This window comes from Saimiri boliviensis, chromosome 15 (genome assembly GCF_048565385.1).
Source record: "Saimiri boliviensis isolate mSaiBol1 chromosome 15, mSaiBol1.pri, whole genome shotgun sequence".
NCBI lineage: Eukaryota > Metazoa > Chordata > Mammalia > Primates > Cebidae > Saimiri > Saimiri boliviensis.
Genome location: NC_133463.1, coordinates 79534896 through 79542961, shown reverse-complemented (window position 1 = coordinate 79542961; position 8066 = coordinate 79534896).

Sequence of the window (8066 nt, the reverse complement as noted above, 5' to 3'; positions counted from 1 at the left end):
ATACATACATGTACATACAGACACCCTATTTACTAGTACTAGCATCCTTCTTCAGCCAGACCAGAATATTCTTGCAAAGATTCAGCTTGACATTGATACACAAATTCATCTTGCCTTCCTGAACTCCCCCATTCCAGTATAGGTAGAAGTTTGCTTTACCTCTGAAGAAACAAAAGTCTATATAAAGTATTTTTTCCTAATAACATACAAAGAAAGGTATAGATGGAGAGATGGAATGGGGAAGCAGAAAAAAGAAAAAAGGGGTAAAGGAAGGAAGGAGAGAAAAAGGAAAGAAGGAAGGAAGGAAAAAGTTAGCTTTCTCCCCCCACAAGAAAGAGCCTAAAAGAAAACTGTTAGCAGCTTCACAGTAGCACTCTGATCCACTATAGAATGAATGCTTGCCTGTGCCAAGGACTTTACAGTGTCTCATTTGTATTTTAGATACATTTTGTGGTACATACTATTATTCCCAGTTTGTAGATGAAGACATTGAAGTCGAGGGAAGTTAAGTTACATGGCCAAGCTCACAGAGCTGTCAAGGGGAAAAGTCAGGATTCATAGCCAGATCTGACTCCTTGACTGTGTTCACTCCACTCACGCCAATTTACCCATCCTGCAATGAGTAGACCTGGGTTCCAGTGTTGGCTTTGCCTCTAGCTGGTGTCATAATTGTGGGAAACTCTTAACTTTTCTGTTACCTCACCTATAAGATTAAAGAGTATGACTCTCCACATTTCTTTCTTCTGTAAATTAGGGCTTAGTTATAACAACATATTATATTTCTTAGAATTTGACATCATTATTTTGTGTATTACTACAAAATTTAAAATTCTGCTAATTAAACTATGAAGCAATGTTTTATCACCTTGAATTTTAATTTTAGACATATATTAAACAGCATTTCAGGTATAGCCAAATAAAGATTTTATCATATGTTATACTTGGATATATGTAAAAAGAAAAACAAGGGTAAATTGGGAGATATAGTTCTGAAACTTTTGAAGTGATATTCTTTGGAATAACTTCTCAACATCAGTATTCCTACTTTTTAGAAAATATAATCTTCTATACCATCAAGAGTGTTGCATCCTTTCATTTCTCAAAAAGTCATTTGCAATTGTCTCCTAGAATCTGTATGAAGCAGTTCACCATCATTCTTGAAGTTTTCATTTGGGCACTTTCTTTTTTTTTTTTTTTTTTGAGACGGAGTTTCGCTCTTGTTACCCAGGCTGGAGTGCAATGGCGCGATCTCGGCTCACCGCAACCTCCGCCTCCTGGGTTCAGGCAATTCTCCTGCCTCAGCCTCCTGAGTAGCTGGGATTACAGGCAAGCGCCACCATGCCCAGCTACTTTTTTGTATTTTTTTAGTAGAGACGGGGTTTCACCATGTTGACCAGGATAGTCTCGATCTCTCGACCTTGTGATCCACCCGCCTCGGCCTCCCAAAGTGCTGGGATTACAAGCTTGAGCCACCGCGCCCGGCCTGGGCACTTTCTTTTATCAGATCACATCAACAGAAGAATTTTTTTTTTAGGAAACCTCATGGAGATACAATGTCAAACAGTAGATCTGTGGTCCTTTGTCAATATGAGGGCCTGGGAGAAAGGGGTTTCCTGTGTTGGAACCCCCACTTAGGACCATCACTTCACTCCAAGTCATCTCACCATGGAAACTCTTAGATAAGTTTAGCTGGGGTCTTAGGCTCTGGGCACATGAAGAACTCGTGACTGAATCCTACCTTGGATCCGTCAGCCTCACCAAGCCAAAGAACTCTGCTTTGTTTTAGATGACCTCCCTCCAGGTTCTATGCCATAAACTATATTTATTGGCAGCCCTCCTGGGATTTGGAAGGAGTACACTCAAATCTAATTAATCAATCTGACAAATAGTATGCACAGTTGTTAAAGAATAACCACAGATTTAATGAAGACAAAAGAGCACCAGATGTCCCTTGGATCAGAACTTGGGCTGTTCTGTCTCATCCTCCTATTCTTTCTTTCCTGGGCTGACTCCTCCCAGCCTTCATTTGTGTTCATCAGACCTTCTGGTGTCTCTGATGTCCTTTCTCCTGGGATTTGGAGGCAAGCACATCAACTTTAAGACCTCTGCTGTTACTGAGTCCCGTTCTTGAATCATCCAAATGAATTACTGTGTGAGCTTCACGAGGCTTGCTTCTCTCAACTGTACTGTGGGAAGAATGGTATCTACCCTGCAGGATTGCTGTGCAGATTAAATACAATAAAGAATTTGAAAGTGCGGGGTTCACACTACGTAAATTCAGGGTATCATCCTTCCTTCTCACTCCTTTGCCTTTTCAGTCTTTTCTTCCATTCTTCCTTCCTCTTCCCCTTTTACGTATTGGTCTTTTCAAAATCTGCTCCACTTTTATCCCCCCATCCCCTTCCTCTCTCCTTCTTTTTCCTCTCTTGCTTTATTTTTTTCCTCTCTCTTTTTCTCTCCTCTTCCAGGCTGTCTCTTTTCCTCCCCATCTTCTCTTACCAGCTAAAGTTACCACAAACACAGTAGATTTGAGAGTTCTCTGGATGTCTAGGAAGGCTGGCAAGGTTTTAAAAGACTAAAGCACAGAATAGTATTTGAAGGGGCAAAGTGATAAAGGTGTTTGTATTAGTTACTGTCTTTCTCTTAACATATTTGCTAGTAAGGAATATACAATAAAATGGGAGATTGAGCAGGCCAGGAGAAAAGAAAGGGACCAGCCTCTCCTATTTGATATCTCCTATTTTATATGTTATATTAATTGTCAACACAAGAAACTATATATGGCTCACTTTGAAAAGTTTCAAATATTTGAGCATTTTAAATCAGTTTACAGTAACACATATAATTTGACTGAGCTATAAGGAAAGTTAGAGGGTGTTTTTAGTTTTTTAAGTTTGTGGATTTTTTTTTTTTTTTTTTTTTTTGCAACACAGTTTAGCTGTTAACTGAAAATCAGTTCTTCTCTCTGCCTGAACTGCAGTCTCAGATAGATTTCTCTTACCACTATTGTCAACCTGGAAGGGTAAAGCCAGCCACATCCGTCCTGTTGCTCACCTCTGCAGCTTCCCTTGCAGCTTTACATGGTCATGTGTTCCAGTTTCCATGACATCTAAGTAGAGTCTTCCAAGGAGGTGATTTGAGGAAAAGTGTTTACTTCCTAACAAAAACAGGATAGATGTGCAAGGCCGGAAAGCACAGTGCTGCCCTCATTTCTTCCTTCCTGACTTGAATGTAGATGTAATGGCTGGGCCTATAGTAGCCATCTTATGACCATGAGACCCAGAAAAATTACCACTCAAGTACCTTTGAGACTCTGACTTAATGCTTGCAACCACCTACCTAGAGAAAACTAAACAACCGTCTAGTTAAGCTAGCTATTCATATAGACTGAAATTTGTAACCAGAAATGTTACAAGTCAACAGTGTCCTGGTCTTTGGAGAAAAGTTAGAGTCCAACCGTCTCAGATCTAAGTGGGAAAGTTACCCCAGATACATACAAATATATTCCAAGTAACTTCCTATGGTTCTTATGAGGATAAAATCAGACAATGCAGGTAAAGTACTAGCACTGCACCTAAAAAAGAGTAGGTGCCTAAATTCCTGGTCTCATTTTCCTTGGGAGGGTTTACTCAGTGAAGAAGTATCTCAGTCAGAGCCCAGTGAAACAGTCCCAGTGATGTAGGCTCTCCTTCTCTTATTTTGTTTGCTCTGGTCTAACTCATAAGTGTAAATTTTCTCCTAATCTGGCTAACTCTTTTTTTATGGTTAGCTTACATCAGAGTCATTATTCAGTTAGTTATCAGGACTGGGTCACTTTTTTTTTTATTGCATTTTAGGTTTTGGGGTACATGTGAAGAACACGCAAGATTGTTGCATAGCTACACACATGGCAGTGTGGTTTGCTGCCTTCCTTCCCTTCACCTATATCTGGCATTTCTCCCCGTGCTATCTCTCCCCACCTCCCCACCCCCCTGTCCCTCCCCCATTTACCCCCAATGGACCCCAGTGTGTGATGCTCCCCTCCCTGTGTCCATGTGTTCTCATTGTTCAACACCCGCCTATGAGTGAGAACATGTGGTGTTTGATTTTCTGCTCTTGTGTCAGTTTGCTGTGAATGATGGTTTCCAGGTTCATCCATGTCCCTACAAAGGAATGCCCATCGATGATAGACTGGACAGGGAAAATGTGGTACATACACGCTTTTTACCAACTCATTAAAAACTGTTTGCTGAGCTTCTGCTATTACCAAGCACTAGAGAAAGAACAACAAATAAGAGAATGGTGCTTGTCTTGGAAGAGCTTATATTCTAATCAGAGAGGGCAAAATAGCCAACAACTAAATAAGATCATTGCTGATTGTAAGTTATACTATACAGGAAATAAACAGGTTTCTTTGGAAAATTCTGAGAGCAAAGAATTTAAGTGCAATGGTCAAGGATCCCTTCTCTGAGGTGACTTCTGAGTTAGATCACAATATGCCAGCCAAGCAATGATCCAGAAAAGAACTCTGGACAGAGAGAACACCAAGCAATGGTGAAGGGCAGCTTGCCTTCTCTCCCTTTACTTCTTTGCTAATAATTGGACTTCAGTACCTATTTATCTTTCAAAGTCTGGTGAAAATGTCTTCTCCTGCTATATCCACAGTATGCCTCCATGTTCACATAAACTAATTAATGAACATCCATTTGTCCATTAAGTAATTAATTAATTGTAAGTGTAAAATATTACTAAGTACAACAGGAAGCAAGTTCATGATTTTAAACAAAAAAGTGATATTATCACTTTTACGTGCTGGCCCCTGCCCCAAGTCATTCATAACTCTATTAAAATAAAAATAATCACTGAAATCACACAACACTTATTCTTTCTCTTTAAAATGAATTAAAAACAAAGAAAATACTTTTCTGCCATTCTTACTAGTGTGTAACTGAAGCTCGTTACTTTTGTCTTGTTTTGCCTTTTCTTTTGTTTGTTTGTTTGAGACAGATTCTTACCCCATCACCTAGGCTGGAGTACAGTGGTGTGATTACTGCTCACTGCAACCTGAACCTCCTGGGGTCAAGTATTTCTCCTACCTCAGCCTCCTGAGTAATTGGTACTACAGGTACATGATACCACGCTTGGCTAATTTCTGTATTTTTTGTAGAGATGGGATTTTGCCATGTTGCTCAAACTCCTGAGCTCAAGCAATCTTCCTGCTTCAGCCTCCCAAAGTGCTGGGATTACAGTCATAAGCCACTGTGACCAGCCTGTTTGGCTTTTTGTTTCAAAAAAACTTAAAGCCTACTGGGACAGTCAGGTAGTGTATTAGTAGTTACCTATCACGGCATAACAAATAACCTCAAAACTTAGGGGCTTAAAACAATAAACATTAATTATCTCACCATGTATATGGGTCAGAAATTTAAGAGTAGGTTAACTGGATGATTTGGGTTTAGCATCTCTCATTATTTTTCAGTCAAGCTCTTAGCTGGAACTGCAGTCATCTGAAGGCTTGACTGGGGCTGAAAAGTTTGCTTTTAAGATAATTGACAAATGGCTGCCAGAAGGAAGTATCAGTTATTTGCTGGCCATCAGTATGGTGCCTCAGCTTCTTGCTACATTTGCCAACCTAAATATCCAACATGATGGCTGGCTTCCCCAAGAGTGGGCACCCAAAAAGAGAGTAAAGCATGTGCCACAATGTCCTTATAACCTAGCCTTGAGAGTAATGTGCCACCATTTATGTTGCACTATGGCAGCAACACAGACTAATTCAAACACAACATTGAAGGCAACTATGTATGCATATGAATACCAAGAGGTATGGGATCATTGGGAATCACCTTTTAGTTTGGCTACTAAGACAGACAAAGCAGAGGTGACTTGTTAGGGCTGAGATAGAGATATATAGTTTGCTCAGAAAAGAGCTAGTAGCTGATACAAAAATATACCTGTTGCCTGTCCAGGAACCAGCCCTGATACGCTTCTTTGTATCAGATCTCTTGATCCCTAGGAAGGTGGCCCCAGGACCTGGCTTAAGGGTATGCATAGGATACACATAGGATACAGTTCTGGCCAATGAGGTACATGTGGAAGTCTTCTACTAGCTTCTGGAAAGACATTTTTTCACCTCTGATAAGAAGGAGGTATTCAGGGGGAACTCCTGGATGTATTACTATCCCTGTGAGAGTGAATGAGTGTTTAGAGAAGCTGCAACCATCTTGTGACCATGAGCGAAGGCCAAGGAACTTGAGAGTTGCCAGCACAAAGCCTCTGAAGTAACTGGAATCCTGAAGCACCAGCAAATCCCTACATCCATACTTCTTGTTGTATAAGAAAAACAAACTCCTATTTGTTCAATCCACTCTTATATAAGTTTTCTCACTAATGGTAGCCAAAAGCACTTCTAACTTATACAGACAGCTAACACAGACATAGGAATCTGGGGGAAGTTTCTTGGAGAAAGTGACATCCATGCTAAAAGCAAAAGGATAGATAGAAAGAGGACTCCAGGCAAGGAAAGAGCAAGAGAGTAAGACACCTTTGGGGAACTAAATGAAGTTGAATGTGGTTGAAGAACTAAGAACAAGACAGGTAGAAGTGAGAGTTGGGGCTGGAGAGAAACAATAGCCAGTCCTGGAGATATCTGCCTTTCATTTTGAGGCATTTGAGGGTAAAGCAGAGTCATCACAAAGTTCTAAGCAAGTGACTGACATGATCAGCTGGAAGGAGGGAGAGGGAAGGGTTGCTCTTTGAAAGCTATAAAGTTTCAGTCATGCAGGGCTGAGAGGGGATTCTAGGGACCTGCTGGACAACAATGTGCATGTGGTAGGCAATATTGCACTGTACACTTGGAATCTGGTGGGAGGGTCAGTCTTATGTGTATTTTTTTCACCATTTTTAAAAAAGAATAGCATGTTAATATTTTTAATTTAGACTGATCACAGCAGCTGAAGACAGGAGGCAAACTACAAGTAAAAAGATTCAGAATCTACTGCAATCATCCAGATGACAGAGAATGGTAGCCAAAATAAGATAACAGGAATGCAGCAGTGGAGTAAAACAGAAGAAAGTTGAGAACTATTTTGTTGGTGTTCAGGAAGTCTTGTTTATTGAGTGTGGGGGATGAGGTGAGTGATTACATACTGAATGTTTGCCATGTGTGATGCATTATACCAAGTGCCTTGTATGACTTACCTTTGGTCTTCACAAAACTTGGCAAAATTTTCCTTTTCCACCATATTATGAAAGTTCAAAACTGTTACATGACTTGTTCAAGGTCACAGAGATAATACATTGTAAGTCAGAACTCAAGAATAAGTCTTCTTGATTACAAAACTGACTCATTTCACTAAATCATTGCTGCAATTAAACATGATATTCAGTGATTCAGATAAGAATCTTAAGGTTAAGGCTAACCCAATGCCCTCATCTAGCAATCCACATTAAGAAATTCACTTTATATTGTGTCCAGGAAACATAGACAAGAGTGTGTGTGTGTGGTGGTGGTGGTGGTGGTGGTGAGAGGTATACCTCATAGTATCCAAATCTTTTTAATTTGTAAATAGAAAATTAGAATTCAAATATTGAAGTGGATAGTGAGAAATATCATGTTAAAGCAAACTTTATGTCTTAAGAGTTTTAGATCATGAAATTCAAGATTTTAATAAAGTATTTTCTTGAAATTTTGTCTAATTTTCTTCAGTTCTTGACTTCTGAGGAGAGTATTTGTTTTATATCAAAAATGCCTTTGTATACCATAAGAAAACAATAATTATCAGTATTGTTGTGTTTTACTATTTTACTTTCTTCTATTTTTAATGCCAATTTCACCAACTAAGTTGATTTCACAACCCCAGAAATCAGTTGGAACCCATAGTGTGAAAAAAAAAAAACTGATCTAGAAAGATTTTATATATTTCATACATTTTATATATGTGGATACCAGTTTCAGATATTAATCAATGGGATTCACTGTTATATGCCCCCTTTCTCTCATTCAATCTTTTTATTAATCACTTCTAGAAAAGTGTAGCAGAAAGCAAAACTATTCTTTTCATCTTTCATTTTTCCAAAAATTTAAT